Source organism: Capra hircus, chromosome 10 (assembly GCF_001704415.2).
Source record: "Capra hircus breed San Clemente chromosome 10, ASM170441v1, whole genome shotgun sequence".
In the NCBI taxonomy this organism is placed as follows: Eukaryota; Metazoa; Chordata; class Mammalia; order Artiodactyla; family Bovidae; genus Capra; species Capra hircus.
In genome coordinates, this window is record NC_030817.1 from 14,668,089 (window position 1) to 14,684,633 (window position 16,545).

The window sequence follows — 16,545 nt, forward strand, 5'->3', positions numbered from 1 at the left end:
TTACCACTAGCGCTCCCTGGGAAGCCCCAAGTCTGCTGTGGTTGAGCTCAAATCCCAGAGTTTAGCTGGTTCAGGAACCCTAGAAGGGGCCAGTCTTATTAAAAGCTAACATTTATTGAGCACTTATAGGAGAATAATACCAGCTCATGTAATCCTCAGAAGTACCCAAGGGTACTAGAATCAGCCCTAGATGAAAGAGAAAGTTAAGGCTCAGAGAGGTTAAATAACTCGCCCAAGGTCACAATGCTGGTAAGTGGCAGACCTGGCCCTTGAACCCAGGCAGTTCATAACGCTCTGCTCTGATACCCCCAGGCCCTCTGGGCCTCTGCTGGGCTGCAGAGCTGGGCAAGAGTCAGGGGGAGGAAATGACCTTGCTTAAGCCCTCGTCTAGAGATGGAGCCTTTCCCAGTCTCTCAGGGTGGGGCAGAGGAAGGTACTGTGGACTGAGAGATCCCAGGAGAGCTGGGCTCTAGGCCACCTGTGGGCAGGTGTCTTCCCTGTTCCGGCTTCCTGTCTGTAAGATGAGGGGTTTTGCTGGGAGGTCTCTGAGGACCAGGCTGGAGCCAGGATTCCAAGCGTCCCAGAGGTGCAGCCAGCACCCACATAGCCGGCAGCCGGAGCTGACTCTGCTCCGCAATTCCCATGAGTTCTCAGGAACTGGTCCACAGGGCTTCGCCATTGACTTGTACACGAGAATCACTGCAGCCACTCGCAGTGTCCCAGGGGAAGGAGCTGTGGATAGGGAGCCGCCCGATCCTTTCCCCCAGGCCTTCCCCCCGCCGCAGAGCACACGAAGCCACAGAGCATGCCCTGAGCCCTCCTGCCATCTGGCCTTCTCAGCCTCTTCAGCAATTCAACACCTTTTGTTCACAACAAGAAAGATTATTTCCCAAGGTTCTGGACTTAAAAAAAAAAAAAAACCCCACAGCATTCCTGGCCTTGGGCACCGGTCCCATTTCCCCTCCTCTCTGGGTCTTTCTTTATATCCCGTCCCTGCCCTCCACCCTCAGATTCTGTCCCCACTCCCACCCTTCCAGGACAAAAGCTCAGGTTCACTCTCACCGCTGGGAGGTTACTCTGGGGGACAGGGAGGAGGGGAAGTGGCTGTTACCGTGAAGGTTCGGATTCACGTCACCCTCCCCGCCACGCCAGCTGGCTATGACTCGTCCCCTAAGTGTCAGTAAGTCCTTCCTTGTTCTGAACTGCCCTTGAGTCTCCTCATATCTTCACAGCTAAGGTTGGACTTCCCTGGTGGCTCAGACAGTAAAAGCATCTGCCTGCAATGCGGGAGACCCAGGTTCGATCCCTGGGTCAGAAAGATTCCCCTGGAGAAGGAAATGGTGACCCACTCCAGTACTCTTGCTTGGAAAATCCCATGGATGGAGGAGCCTGGTGGGCTATAGTCCCTGAGGTCGCAAGAGTCGGACACGACTGAGTGATTTCACTAAGGATGGTTTGCCCAACATTATACACAAAGAAAATGGGTCAGCAGCAAGCTAAGAGATTTGCCTAAGGGTGGGGAAGTTGGGCTTCCCAGATGGCACTAGTGGTATAGAACCTGCCTGACAATGCAGGAAGAGATGCGGGTTCGATCCATGGGTCGGGAAGATCCCCTGGAGAAGGGACTAGCAACCCACTCCAGTATTCTTGCCTGGAGAATCCCACGGACAGACAAGCCTGGTGGGCAATGGGCCACAAAGAGTCAGACATGACTGAAGCCACTTAGCACGCACGCACGGGGAAGCTGGTAGATTTGGGATCAGAACTTGACTTTTCTGGCTCCCCATTCAGCACTCTTGGGCATGGACCAGTGATGCTCAGCCTGGGGGTGGTGGACACCGGAATTACCCGGTAGGTGTAAATTAGACCCAGAAGACTCACGCCCCACTCCAGACTTCAGATATGAGAAATCTCCAGTCAATTTTTATGTGCAGCCAAGAAAGAGAAACAGCAGCTTAAGATTTCTAGGGTTATTTGAGCTAGAGAAGGGATTCTTGAAGAGCTAAATGGTTTTCTGACTCCCCCTAAATAAGCAGTGAGGATGAGGGGGTTTGGGGATAAAAGGCTGCAGCTAGTATCCCTAAAGTTGTGTCGCTGTGGGGCAGCTCATGAGACTGGCCCTTATATTCATCTCTCAGGAGATCTCCCTCCCCCCTCCTCCCAGCTTGTTCTGAGTCAGTGGAACGTTCATCAGAAATCTAAAGAGACCCACACCATCTCTTCCCTTGAATCCCCAAACTCTTGCATTTCTCCCTGGGTCAGAGGCCAGTGGCCTGGCCACTTCTTCCTGGGCCAGCAGGCCTGTCTGCTGTCCTGTCCCCATGAGTCTCAGGGCTGCTCCTCCTGCCCTGATCGAGCTTGAGCCACTTCTTCCTGGCCTTGGCTGGAGCCTTGGTCTCATCTGCAGTACAGCCCCTCCGTCCAGCTCAAGGCCTTCCTCCAATGAGTGGCCTGGGCTGGACCTTGTCCCCAGTCTTTACACAGCCGGGTTTTGCCAGCACTGCCTGGCACGCTTCTTCTGGTTTTCCATGCACAAGAGTTGTCAATTCCCCTGACAAATCTGTGGGCTCCTTGATGGCAGCGGCTACATCATTGTGGTTCCCCCACAATGACCAGCCTCAGTGAAAGATACATGGGACTTTATTCAGGGCCACATTTGGGGTGAGAAATAAAATGTAGGTGATTTGCACACATTTTGCATAGTGTGAAGAGGGTCTCCAAGTCATTCATTTTTGCTTCCCCATGGCATATTGTTGGTTCCTGAGTCCTGCTCCCCATGTCACACCATAGAGTAGAGACAGCATGCGATTTGGGGTCAGGAGGTCCGGCGTAGACCTGGCTCTATTATCTGCTAACCGCTACTTAACTTCTTGCTGTTCAGCTCTCCCTTTTATAAAGTGAAAGTGAAAGGGCAGTCACTCAGTCATGTCTGACTCTTTGCGACCCCATGGATTATACAGTCCATGGAATTCTCCAGGCAAGAATACTGGTGTGGGTTGCCATTCCCTTCTCCAGGGGATCTTCCCGACACAGGGATTGAACCCAGGTCTCCCACACTGCAGGAAGACTCTTTACTGTCTGAGCCACCAATGAATGTAATCACATCTGTCCTGCCTATATCAGAGTCGTTATGAAGATTGCTTAAAGGAGACAGTACGTGGAGACATCTTTATAAACTATGAGTACCCCAAATGTGGGTTGCTGCCTTTGCTATCCTCTTTCTAGGATTAAGGTCACCCTCCATTCAGAAGCTCCTAAATGGTCCCCTCCATCATCCCTGTAGCCAGCAGCCCCAGCGTGGGCTGTGTGGGTTGGGGTTTCATTTTGCCGTCTCTCCCGCTAAGATCAGAAGCGCAGTCAGCACCACGGACAGCACCACACCAGGCTGCTCCTTTCTGGGGCTGCTTCTCTCAGCCAGGGTCCTGTGAGCACTGCTTCATGATACCCTTGGCCCAATAATAATGCCAGATAACAGCTACTAAATGAGTTCTGTGTGCCAGGCACTGTGCCAAGTCTCTTAATGCGTCCACTGGGTTAACAACAAACCTATCAGATTGCCTGTTGGGTACGGTCAATGGCCTTCGGCACCCATTCCCTCCTCTTTCCAGTATACCTCCCTATACTGCAGAAGCTAGAAAGCTGAAAACTACATTTACATCACTCCCTTGCGGCTGGGGTTTTAAATAGAGATCGAGTTCCATCGATTTAGATGCACTGGAGATAGATTTATAAAGCCCGCTGCCCTCACTGCGTTCTGCTGACAAACTGTTGAGGAGGGGAAGGAGTTCTCTGCAGCAGATCAATGCCCAGTCTTTGGCTCCCGGGGAGGAGGGGCGAGAAGACACTGTGGGGTAGGTTGCAGAGGCTCCTAGGTCCTGGCTTGCAAGAAAGAGAACACAGAATTCATGGCTCCTGTAGGCCCATCTTGGCTGTGGCTCAGAAGCAGTTACATCATCTCTGCTCTGATTTGAAGACCCAGGTACTAACCCTTCTGGTTATTTTATGAGTATGTAATTCTCTGTTTAAATTCTGTTTGCTTAAGGTTCTTAGAGTGGTTTTTGCTTTCTGTGCTAACAATGAGGAGGTACTATTATTACCCCATCTTGGGCATAGAGGAGTTAAGTGATGGCCGAGTTCAGGCAGCCAGCGAGCAGTCGGACCTGAGCCTGGGACAGCTGACTCCCCAGCCCCCTTTCCAACCATTTTGCCATGTGCCACCCCCAAGGCAGCAAACACCAGCAAACAGCCCAGGAAATAGGAACAAAGCTCCTAGGAGACTAAAGACAGAAGCTAAATGGAGAAGAGAAAAAGCTGACAGAGAATTCCAGGGATGAACTCTAGGCCCAAGTGGACACAGCCCATGACAAATCCTCAGAAGAAGGAGGGGAAGGAGAGGACACAGATGTTTGTGGAGGGCCAGACAGGGCCCTGTCCCCCTGATCACCAAGCATGCCTCAAAGCCAGGTCAGAGGCAGCAGCCTAAAAAGTGGGTATCAGTAGCCCCATTCTCCAGGTAGACAAACCAAGGCTCACAGAGGTCAAGCAATGGGCCTAAAGCCACACAGCTGAGGAGAGACAGAGGCAGAATTGACATCTAAAGGGTCGGGTTCCACCGCATCACATGACCTCTGAAGGCACCATGTGAGCAGAGAGCTGCCTTGCCCATTTGGGGAAAGTTGTATTTCTGGGATGCAGGAAGACAGCACCCCACTTCCCCACCCAGGATCTCTACTACATCCCAGGGGCTCTCCTCTAACCAGGAGGAAAGGCTGCCAGGGTAGAGGGGGCTGGAGGGCAGACAGGGGAGACCGTATCCTCTTGGACCCGGGGTGCAAGCTGAGTGTGCCGGCTCCCCCTTCACCGCCTTCTCTCTGCGTGCTCCCCCACCCTGCATGAGTCCCTCTGCTTGCTGGGAAGGTTCCTTCCCTTGCCCTCCAGACTCTGCACCTGCACCCAGAGCCCATGCCTTTTTGCCTATGGCCTGGAAGTCAGTGAGCCGCCATAGCTGTGTCCAAACAGGGCTAGAGGCGGGGGAGAGGTAGCAGTGGGACATCAAGACCCCACCCCTGGGAGCTGGGCAGTGACAGGCACACACCGGGAGAAGCAGGGACAATGCCCTACTTGTGCTGAAAACACAAAGTAGGGAGTGAAAACAGCAGGCTATAATGATGGCAAACTAGATGATTTCAGTTCAAAAAGAGAGGCAGGGGCGGGGGTATAAAAAACCAAAATTATACCTGTAGAAAAAAAGACCAGCTATCTCTAGGTGGTGGGACTATTTTCTTTCACTAGCATTTGAAAAGTATTTCCTGAATTTGAAAAACCATTAAACATAAGCATATATTATTATTTATAATTAGAAAGAAATCCTATTCAAAAAGGCAGGCTTGCTATTTCTAGGATGTGAGAGTCGGACTATAAAGAAAGCTGAGTGCCGAAGAATTGATGCTTTTGAACTGTGGTGTTGGAGAAGACTCTTGAGAGTCCCTTGGACTGCAAGGAGATGCAACTAGTCCATCCTAAAGGAAATCAGTCCTGAATATTCATTGGAAGGACTGATGCTAAAGCTGAAACTCCAATACTTTGGCCACATGATGTGAAGAGCTGACCCTTTTGGGAAGACCCTGATGCTGGGAAAGATTGGAGGCAGGAGGAGAAGGGGACAACAGAGGATGAGATGGTTGGATGGCATCACCGACTCAATGGACATGGTTTGGGTGGACTCCAGGAGTTGGTGATGGACAGGGAGTCCTGGAGTGCTGCAGTCCATGGGGTCTCAGAGTCAGACATGACTGAGCAACTGAACTGAACATACAATCAGCTTCTCCTCATCCTTTGGCATCAAATCCTTTTCCTTCCCCACCTTGAGTGGCCTCATCGTGACCTGCTCCCACTCAAACTTGTCAGTGGGGCAGAGAGGGTAAGAGAGGGTGCAGGGGCCAGGCCCTTGGGGTGGCCCAGGGGTTCCTGTGCCGGCTGCCTGCTCAGAAAGAAGGGTGAAGGCCTGAATCTGAGGCCACTTCCTTCCTGCTCCATCCACAGGGCCTGGCTGGGCCAGGGGCACCATGTGGGCCAAGGTGGCCATTAGCCCGCCCTCCCTCCCCAGGTCAAGAGCTCCTATGGCAGCTGCGGTGCTGGCCGCATGGTGAAGACCCCGGGGCAGTAACCAGGGAGGGGGGCTCCATGGTGCCCCAGGGCAGCTCTCACCTGAGCAAGTGGGGGCCAGCCTCCCTTCCCAAAGACCCCACACCGATCAATCAGTGGAAGATCAGGACCACTAAGGCCCCAGCAGCATACCTGGAGGCAGTCTAAACCTGGATCCCCATGGGGAAGGGAATAAAGGAGAGACAGGAGCCTCCTGGGCTGGGCCTGGCCTCTGGACTGTCTCCGCGGTACCTGACAGGGGCACACATTCTTCCAGGTGACGAAGTGTGTTTACAGTCATCATCCCACCTGACCCCCAACAGCCTGGTGGCAGCAGGGGTAATGACTGTCTCCATCTGACCCAAGAGGATGCTGAGGCCCAGAGAGGGTGAGGAGCCTAGCCAGGGTCACACAGCCCGCAGTGGCGAGGCAGATGGAGGCAGCGGTCTGAAGCCAAGGCTTGAGATTTTCCATAGCTCCTTCTGACATTTGAGCTTTTGGCTCCTGGCCTGCTCCAGGCAGAGGCCCCCTTGGCCCCAGGACTCCTCCAGTCTCGTCTCCCCCGTCTCCCGAGAAGGAGCCTCAGCTCCAGTGGATGGGCAGCCCCTGTCCCTCAAAGGCTTCGGGTTTCTCCACTCCCCCCACCCCTGTCCTTTGTGGAAAGGCCTCGTGAACCTCCCCACAGAAGGAGGCTCCACTGTCAGCCCAGCTCAGCTTCGCTTTCTCCAGGCTCCCTGGGTCTCAGCAAGCTCGTCCTCCCTTCATTTACCCTCTCCTGCGTTCTCTAAGGCTGGCGGCACTAAGGGGGATGAGATGTACCTCTCCTTTCACCAGCCACATTCTAGAAGGGATGTGTCAAAGGCCTTGGCTAAGAGGCAATTATAACATACAGCCTGTAAGAAGGGCTGCTCTGGGGACAGGACTCACTGGGAGGGGTGCGGAGCCCAATTGGTGGTGTCCAGGGACCCTTCTAGGACCAGGTGAGCCTTAGTGGTCCTGCAGGTCATGATGGAATCTTCTGGAAGGGCTCTCTGTAGCTCTTCTTGACTTAGCCAACAAGCCCTGCCCATGGCTCCAGATCCGTCTCACCCACCTCTCCCCTCATTTCCACCCCCTGGCCCCTCTGTCTGCCCCTCAGTGCCTGAAGCATGCCACCTTCCCTCCTGCCTTTGCATATGTTAGCCCTCCTACCTGGAATGTTCCACCCACCCCTGAGTTAACTCACTCTCCCACTAGTTAATCTCAGCTCTATTTCTTCCTCCTTAGCAAACAGCTCCAGTCCAGGTCAAGCCCCCACATCTCATGCTTCAGGGCATCCTGGGAGAAAGACAGAGCTTGGCACTTTGGTGTGGGCCCCTAGCAAGACTGGACTCCTGGGACCCAAACCCTACCTCTGCTACTTACTAGTTCCATGTCTTTAGGCAAATGTCTTAACCTCCCTGGGCCTGTTTCCTTATCTGTAAAGTGAGGATGTTAATAGCATCATCCTGACCGGGTGAATGTGAGGATTACATGAACCAATTCACGTGAAACACTCAGAGCAGCCCCTAGCACATACCCACAGCTCAGTACAGTGAAATATTATTTCCTTGTGAGTAACTGGTGCATGCGTGCTCAGTTGCCCAGTCAGGTCCGACTCTTTGGGACCCCATGGACTGCAAGCCACCAGCCTCCTCTGTTCATGGAATTCTCCAGGCAAGAATACTGGGGTGGGTTGCCATTTGCTCCTCCAGGGGATCTTCCCGACCCTGGGATGGAACCCACATCTCCTGTGTCTCCTGCACTGCGGGCAGATTCTTTACCGCTGTGCCACCTGGGAAGCCCCGGGTACCTAGTCTCTCTGATGTTTATTCATGGAATGACACAGCAAATGGCTGCCTCCCTTGGTGGATGGAAAGCTCTTTGATGACAGAGCCCAGGGGCTGTATTTGCTCAATATTTTCTCTGCTGTGCTGGGTAAAGCACAGCGCTTTACAAATATTTGTTGAAGAAAGGGATGATCAGCAGCGGAACTAGGGTGGGTCTCGCCTGGCCCCGTGATCTCAGACTCAGCATCTTGGCTGGAGAGGCTTACAGCCCCTCTAACCCAAGCCCCTCCTTCCTCAGATGAGCAGGCTGCTGCTGGCTCGCATTTCCGCAGCTTGCAGTCTCATGGGAAGGGCTATGGCTCCACTCCATCCACTCCCGCCCCCCCGCCCCCTGCCCCGGGCCCCCACCAGGCTCTCCTCATTCAGAGAATTGGGGGCATGATGAAATCTTGGACCGAGGTATCCATTTATGTCAGAAAAAGAAAGTGAAGTCACTCTGTCATGTCCGACTCTTTGCGACCCCGTGGACTGTAGCCTGCCAGGTTCCTCCATTTGTGAGATTTTCCAGGCAAGAGTACTGGAGTGGATTGTCATTTCCTTCTCCAGGGGATCTTCCCAACCCAGGGACTGAACCCGGGTCTCCCGCATTGTAAGCAGACGCTTTACTGTCTGAGCCACCAGGATTTGGGGGGTGGGGGGAAATGGTGGTGACACGTCATCTGGTATCTGATTGTTGGGGGAAACATCCACGCCCTCCGCAACCTGGTGAAGCTGCAGGCTTCGACTCAACCAGAGTTATTGCCGTAGTTTCCGTCTCCATGGTGACAAGTCCAACCTAGCTCAGCAGCGGCAGGACCCCCGTCCCCCAGGCTAAGATGCCAGCTAAGATGCTCCCTCCTCAGCCTCTTGTCTGATGGGCTCCTCTGCAGTGGACTGAGAGAGGGGGCAGCTGGGATGGAGCCACGGCAGAGGAAGACCCCAGTCCATCTGCATCCGCCGGGTAGAGGCGGGGAAGGTGCCCGACAGCAGGAGCGAACAGGTGGGATGCTACGGGGCACCGTCCCAGCCCAGCTCCGCCTGCCGTCAGAGGGGCTCTGGTGGTGGACGGTGCTGCAGGCCGGCGGGAGACGGAAAGACCCAAGAATCTTGCAGCCAGGAGGCTGAGCCCTGGCCCACGCAGGCCAACCAGATGTTGATGATTCAGGGCTGTGCAGACAGAGCCAGCCTTCACTGAACGCCTTGCTCTGCGCCCCGCACTGGTCTAGGATGCGGGGAGGACGGCAGGGCGCTCTGCCCTCGGTGGGCACCCGGTCAGGCGAGAGCAATCAGAGCAAAGAGGAACCAATGCCCCTGTGAAGAGAGATGCCCACGCCATTGCCGATGCCCTGCCCGCGTCTGGGCTTTTCTCAGGAAGGAGACTCAAGGAACTCTTGACAGGGCTGCCTCCTGGGAAGGGAATGAGATGGAGGTTGAGGCAGGGAGAGGAAGGATGACTTTCCATGATATCCTCCTTTCTACTATTTGGATTTTGTACTAAGATGATAACTAACCAAACCAACCAACCAAACAAACAAAAAAGCCAAACAAAGATGACAAGCACCACATGACAGGTACTACCATAGGGGCAGCAACTCCACGCTGGGCCCGGGGAGGGGGAAGCGGCAGCCCTAACGTCAAGGGACTCAGAGTTCCATCTGCAAGGAGTGTGTGTGTGGGGTCAGTCTCTGTACCCTGGGATGTGTGGACCTACTGGGTTGAAGGTTACCTCTCCAAAGTGCATGTCTACCTCCCACAGCTTACAGCTTTTATTTGAATAATATGTATGCTGATGGCAGGTAACTGGACTTACTGTGGTGGTCGTTTTGGAATATATACAAATATCAGATCGTGTTGTGTAACTGAAACTAATATAACATTATCAGTTATTGTTCAAGTAAAACAATACAACCTAAAAAAATTACAACCTTATTTAAAAATAGGGAATCTGCAGAGATACTGGGGCTTCCCAGGTGGCGCTAGTGGTAAAGAACCCGCCTGCCAATGCAGAACCCGCCTGCCAATGCAGGTGCGGGTTTGGTCCCTGAGTCGGGAAGATCCCCTGGAGGAGGGCATGGCAACCCACTCCAGTATTCTTGCCTGGAGAATCTCCATGGGCAGAGGAGCCTGGTGGGCTACAGTCCACAGCATTGCAAAGAGTCGGACACGACTGAAGTGACTTATCACCAAGCAAAGATGTTAGTTAAAATGAAGCCATACTGCATTAGGGTGGGCCCGGAATTCAGTGACTGCGTTCTTCCAATAAGCCCATGTGGAGAGACACGCAGAGAAGAAAGCCACGTGAAGACAGAGCAGAGACCAGCAAAGGAGCACGCAGGGTCATCACACCCACCAGAAGCTGGGAGAAGCAAAGAAGGTGCTTCCCGCGAGCCTGCGGGGGAGCACGGCCCTGCCAGCAGCTTGCTTTTGGACTTACAGCCTCCAGGACTGTGAGAGAGCAAACGTCTGCCACCTGGTTCATGTTAACATGGTACAACCGCCCCAGGAAACGAAGACAATGCGCCTATGCATTTGTGTCTGTGTATTCTGAGGTGTGTGTATCAATGGGTTTGGAATCTGTGTGTGTCTGTGTGTGCCTGGGAAAGTATTTATGACTGCGATTTGAATTTTAGGTGTCGTGTGTATTTGGGGTACATGCATGTTTGTGTGTTCATTTATGTGCAGTTTTGTGTGTACATTTATGTCTGTGTGTGTATGCATGTGCTTTGGTGTGTTTGAGAGCTGATGTGTATACAGTCAATGATCTCTAAAGTCTCTCTTGGCCCTAACTTTCCAGAAGCCTGCCCTGGGGCTCCTGCAGCTGCAGAGGTTGGCCTTGAGGGAGATGCGGGCCAGGGATAGAGAAGAGGGACCAACAACAAGGCTGGGCTGGCCCAGCCCGTCCTCTGGTCTAGGGCCGCCTGGGAAAGGGGCTGGTCTGCTGGGAGGGTGCCCTCCATTGCACCTGTTCTGTTGGTAAAAGGGTCTCAAGGTTAGTTAGGAGTGTGGGTCTTGCAGGAGCCATATCCTGGGGGCCCAGCCTGACAGCCTTCTTGGAGTCCTTCAAAAGAGCAGAGACCCTTGAGAGAGAGAGAGAGAGAGACCCCCTCCCATGAATCTGAGTTACTCTGAAACAGGAGAGCAGCGGTTCTCAAACTTTGGTGAACCAGCATCACCGGGAGGGCTTGTTACACGGCAGATGGCCGGGCCCCCGGCAGAGGGTCTGATGCAGCAGGTGTGGGTGGGGCCTGAGGGTCTGCATCTCGAATAAGATCTTGGGTGATGCCGACACTGCTGGCCTGGGATCTTGCTTTGAGAATCGCCGCGTTAGCCCATACAGTAGGGGATGGGGTTCCTCCTCCATCTCCCCCAAGCCTTGCAGCGGGCATCCACATCTTTTAGGACAGGCCCCTGGAAAAGTCAGGGCTGGCAGGCTCAATTCTATTCTCATGGTCTGTCTCTCACAGTCACCCACCTATTACTTGTGAAATCATTTATTCAGTAAAATAATGGGCCCTGTTCCCTGCACTCAAGACACTGACAGTCTAGGAACAAGATTCCAGTGGGTACACAGATCCACCAGAGAAACCAGGACAGCTCTGCCTAAGTGAACGCCAGAGGCCCACTGAAGGGATGCTGGGAGCACTGAGGAGGAGCCTTTGGCTGAGCCTGGAGCAACCCGGGAAGGCTGCCTGGGGGAGGTGTCAGCCAAAGTTAGCTCTTAAGAGAGGAGCGACTGACCGTAGTCACATTAATTGAAGGCTCACTGCCAGGCACTGTGCTGAGACTTTGCAAACACGCACTCTTTCAAGACTCAAATAAGAGGGAACTATTGTTGCTGAAGGGAGATTTGAGCCCAGTCTGCTTCCAGTAGCCGTGTTCCCAACCTTGAGCCTACGTGGGGATGGATCCTGACCTGAAGACGAGTTGTGGTGTGGAGGCCAGGGCGGGGCATTCCAGGAGGGGACTGCGTGTGCACCCACGAGGAGAGGGAGGCGGGCGCAGAGGCTTCCCCCCAGCTGGAAACCATTCCCTCGGGCAGCATCGGGGAGGGACAGTGGGGAGCTGGAGAGAGGCAGAGGGAAGGTGCTCTGTGAGCACAGCTGCTCCAGCGAAGCTGGGAGCCAGATGGCAGAGGCTGTGGGTCTGGCTCACATGGTTTCCCCTGGCCTGGGGCCAGAGCGGGGACACAGGGGCCCGAGAACCACAGGGCTACAGGGCTGGGGCGCTCTATTTACAGATCTGCTTGTGATGAAGCTTAGCCCCGAAGAGAGGCTGAGGGGTGACTGGCCGGCACAACTTCCATGACAGGGTGGCCCCTCAGTCCCTGGTCCCCAGGCAGCCTCTGTGTGGTTACAAGGGTCGCCAGCCAGCCTCATTACAACCTTGCTCTCACCTCTTGGTGGGGAGGGTAAGGAAGGCCACTCTGAGCCAGGCTGAAAGAGTGCTCAAATAGGGACCTGAACACAGAGGATGGAACCAGAGGGTATGAAGTTCAGCTGCAGCAAGAGGTGTTCTAATCAGACGCAAGAAGAGCACTGGCTTGAGACACTCAATGGAGAAGAGAGATTTTCTTCTGGGGAAGAGACCTGACCTTGTGTCTTTATGACAGTCTGTCTGTCTGGAAGACACACGGTGGGGATTTCTCTCTCTCCTCTTCCACGACTTCTCCAGCAAATCTCATCCACGCTGTTAGTTCCTTTTCTCCTTTCCGGCTGGCCTCCCATTTCTGCCTTCTTTCTCTGAGCGGGCAAAGGCTTCCCTGGGCTTGTCTCAGTGTTGCTGGGGGCCTTTGAGTTTGGGCACCCTCCACCCAGCCAGTGTTCATGGAGCCCTCCACCTGCTGGAGGTGAAAGAACCACAGACTCTGCCTGGCACAGGAGAGATCAGACAGTTCAACCAAGGCCCACATTCAAGGCAGAGCAAGGGCCACGCAGTGGGAAAGGCACAAGCCAAGGGGATCGGGCTGAGAGACCAGGGCCCCAGGGGGTCAGGGAAGGCTTCAGACAGGGACAGGTGGGATTTCTCGGCTGGCAGAAGACAGTGGGGGCAGTCTTCTGTTTGGGCAAAGGGGGCAAATGAGTAGAGAAAGGAAGCATAGAGTGGAATATTCCAGAAATGGCAGGTTAGATTGACTTGACTGCAGAGGCTGGGTGAGAAGAATCTGGTATAACAGGCAGGTGGGGGACCATGAGGTCCTGAATTTCAGGCTGAATGATTTGTACATAATACTGCAGGCAGCAGGGAGCTATTGAAGGTTCCAGAGGAACAGCATGGCACTATCTGGGCTGAGACTGGAAGGGAGTCTAGATTGTGCTTCTATGCTAGTAGCTCCTGAAAGGCACCTGGCCCTGATTCTGAGTCCACTGACTTCTCAGGGGGTTCCCAAGGGGAGCAGACAACTGGTGTCTCAAATGCCACTGTTTTGGTGAGGCCTGTCCTGATGATCCAAGCAGTCCATCCTAAAGGAAATCAGTCCTGAATATTCACTGGAAGGACTGATGCTGAAGCTGAAACTCCAATACTGTGGCCACGTGATGCAAAGAACCAACTTCTTTGAAAAGACCCTGATGCTGGGAAAGATTGAAGGAGGGAGAAGGGGGTGACAGAGGATGAAATGGTTGGATGGCATCAGTGACTCGATGAACATGAGTCTGAGTAAACTCTGGGAGTTGGTGATGGACAGGGAGGCCTGGCGTGCTGCAGTCCATGGGGTCGCAAAGGGTCGGACACGACTGAGCAACTGAACTGAACTCAGCTGTCCTGATGATCTTATTTACCAACTCTGGCACTCCCCCTTTTCCTTCTCTGTGTTTCCGTCACATTCATTGCCTTCTAACATCCTTCATCCGTGGTTTATGCTGTTTATCATCTGCTCCACCCTCGTTGGAATGAAGGCCCCATGAGGAAAAGGTCAATGTCTGTTTTACTTGCTGCTCAATATTCCAGTGCCTAGCATAGTGCCTGGAATCCCAACACATCCACTCGTGTGTGGAATGAATCAATAGAAAAATTCCACCCTGCATGAACCAGCGTGGTCTGCTTTGTCTCCTCCCTGTTACTTTGCTCCTGGCTTCCTGAGCTTGGCAGCACTCAAGCGGAAAAATCTCTGAGAAAATCAGACAGAATTCTGCTTCTTCCCTGCTGTGCCTCTCACCCTTGCCAGAAATCTGGGAAGATTTGGACTGTTCCTTCTCCCTTCCTCTGCCAAAACACTTCCCTTCGTCTTGGAGTAGGGGCCAGGCAAGGAAAATTTCAGTCAAGGGAAGCAAGAGGCTTGCAGGCCTGAGGCAGCCCCACCCAGCTGCCTGGAAGAACTCTGATGGGCTCATTGGAATAACTGCAAAATGATACTAACGAGTGCCCACCCCAGCATGCACTGTAGAGGAGCTCTATGCATTTTGTTCCATTTGAGCCTCCCATTAACGCTATGGAATGGGTATTATCTTCCCATTCTACAGATGGGAAAATAGAGGCTCAGAGAGGCTAACTGATAAGGCCGAGTTCTTCCCACCAGCTGAGGGAGCCCCGGTTTGAACACAGGTCTGCCCTCCTCCAAGCCAGTGCTTGCTCCTCTATGGCACACAGGCTCTCTTCTGCGAGAGAAGCAGCTGAGATACAGCGAGGGGGGCTTGCTGAGTTCTCTGTCCAAGGCGTCGTCAGATCACAGAGGTCTCTGCTGGCCTCGGGCTTCCCACCTGAGCTATCAGGAGCTGAGGTTTTGGCCACTTCCCAACAATGAAGGAGGACAATGATGTCACATCTGCCACCCGGCCTGAGCTCATCAGAGAGTGAGAGTTATAATTGCAGGCACTGCCTGCTCTGGCCTGTGGCCAGGTGCCCGCTCCTCACTTCTGTGTGCACCGCAAGAGCTGGAGTCGAGGACAGGGCTCCCTGCCTTGGCGGCCCAGCAGATACCAGGGACTCAATGATGTTTACTGAGAGGGAGGGTTTCTCTCAAGGAAAGAGAGGCTTTCTGCCTTTGAGGCAGAAAGGAAAAGAGAGGCTTTCTGCCTTTGAGGCTCTAAAGGACAGAGTAGAGCATAGTCACTAAATAGACCATGGGGAACCATGGATGATTCTAGAGCAGGTGAGTGAGACACCTACACAGTGGATTAGGAGGTGAATCTGGCAGCAGCAAAGTGTGGCTGGGGGAGAACCGGCCTTTGTAATGATTCCAGCTAACGTGTTGAGCACTTACTGAGAACTTGAGGTGGTTTCAAGCTTCACAAATACTAACTTTAATCTTCTTAGTAACCCTAGGGTACATTGTTATTCCCATTTTACAGACAGGAAGACTGATGTATAGTGATCTTATCAGCCTTGTAGGTGGTGGAGTTGGGCACTGAACCCACCTAGCTCCCAAGCCTGCCTTCTTTACTAGTATTCGTTGCTGCCTCTTGCAGTGATCTGGGCTGGGCAGTGGGCAGGGCCGGAGGGAGGGAAGTGAAACACTGCCTGAGGTTAAGACTCCTTGCCTTGGAGAGCTCTCACATGGCCAGACCAGGAAATCATAAGGGAGATGTGAACATCAAGCACTTTGATCTGCATGGAAAAAAACTGTAGCAAAGATCACTGTTATTGATAACAGCGACAATCACAATGTTCTTGGACAACAGCCCAGACAGGATAACTTCTTTCACGGAAAAGAGATTTTAGAGACTCCCACAGAGAAATAATATCACAGTTATAACCTCCCTTGTCTATCCAATCCTTTCCTGGTTTTATTTATTACCTTATTTACTTAAATGGTGGTGCAGACAGTAAAAAATCTGTCTGCCATGCAGGCAAACTGGATTTGATCCCTGGGTCAGGAAGATCCTCTGGGGAAGGAAATGGCAACCTGTTCCAGGATTCTTGCCTGGAGCATTGCATGGACAGAGGAGCCTGGTGGGTTACAGTCCATGGGGTTGCAAAGAGTTGGACATGACTCAGGGACTAACACTTTTATTTACTTAAATGGAGGAAAAAAGCCTCACTTTGGTGCTGACCTAGTTTTAATGCCTTCTAGCTTTGGATGTGTGATCACCACCAGTGTTCCTTTCACAAAAGAGGATGAATTTCTGGGAGTCACCAGGTAGATGGAAGGAGAGGGAAGGATGTAGGGCACGGGGTGGCTCCGGCCAGGCAGGGGGGAGGCAGCTGCACCCAGGAAGGGCTGCCTGAGACCCAGGGCTTCCTGTGCTGTTTTGATGTGATTTACCCTTGATGCCTCTGAGATGATCGGCTACATTTTAAATGACACTGTTGATACAAGCAAGGCTTGAGAAGTTAAAAGAAATTGAGGTGGGAATATATCAAGAGTCCTTACAGCTCCAACAGTCTGTGAAGATACCATCTGTCTTAATCTTCTCCCAAGGAAAAATTATCTAGAGGCAGTGAGTGCTCAGAAGAGTTGTGTACCCTGTCCCCACACTGGGGTCAGCTGGGCAAGAGCCACTTGGGACCCAGCTGGCAGTTCAGCCTGGGGGCATCCTAGCCAGAGCCACACAGGCTCTGAACCCCTTCCCGGGTCTCAGGAGCCAGGGTCACCTGGGACACTGTCCTCCCGGCCTCT

General features: G+C 53.1%; 1 protein-coding gene across 2 annotated transcripts in view; it reads right to left on the reverse strand.

Moving 5' to 3' along the window:
* The window catches only part of TMEM63C (transmembrane protein 63C), a 74,101-nt gene that overhangs the window by 42,508 nt on the left and 15,048 nt on the right, over nt 1-16,545 (reverse strand). The gene's annotated exons all lie outside the window — the stretch shown is intronic.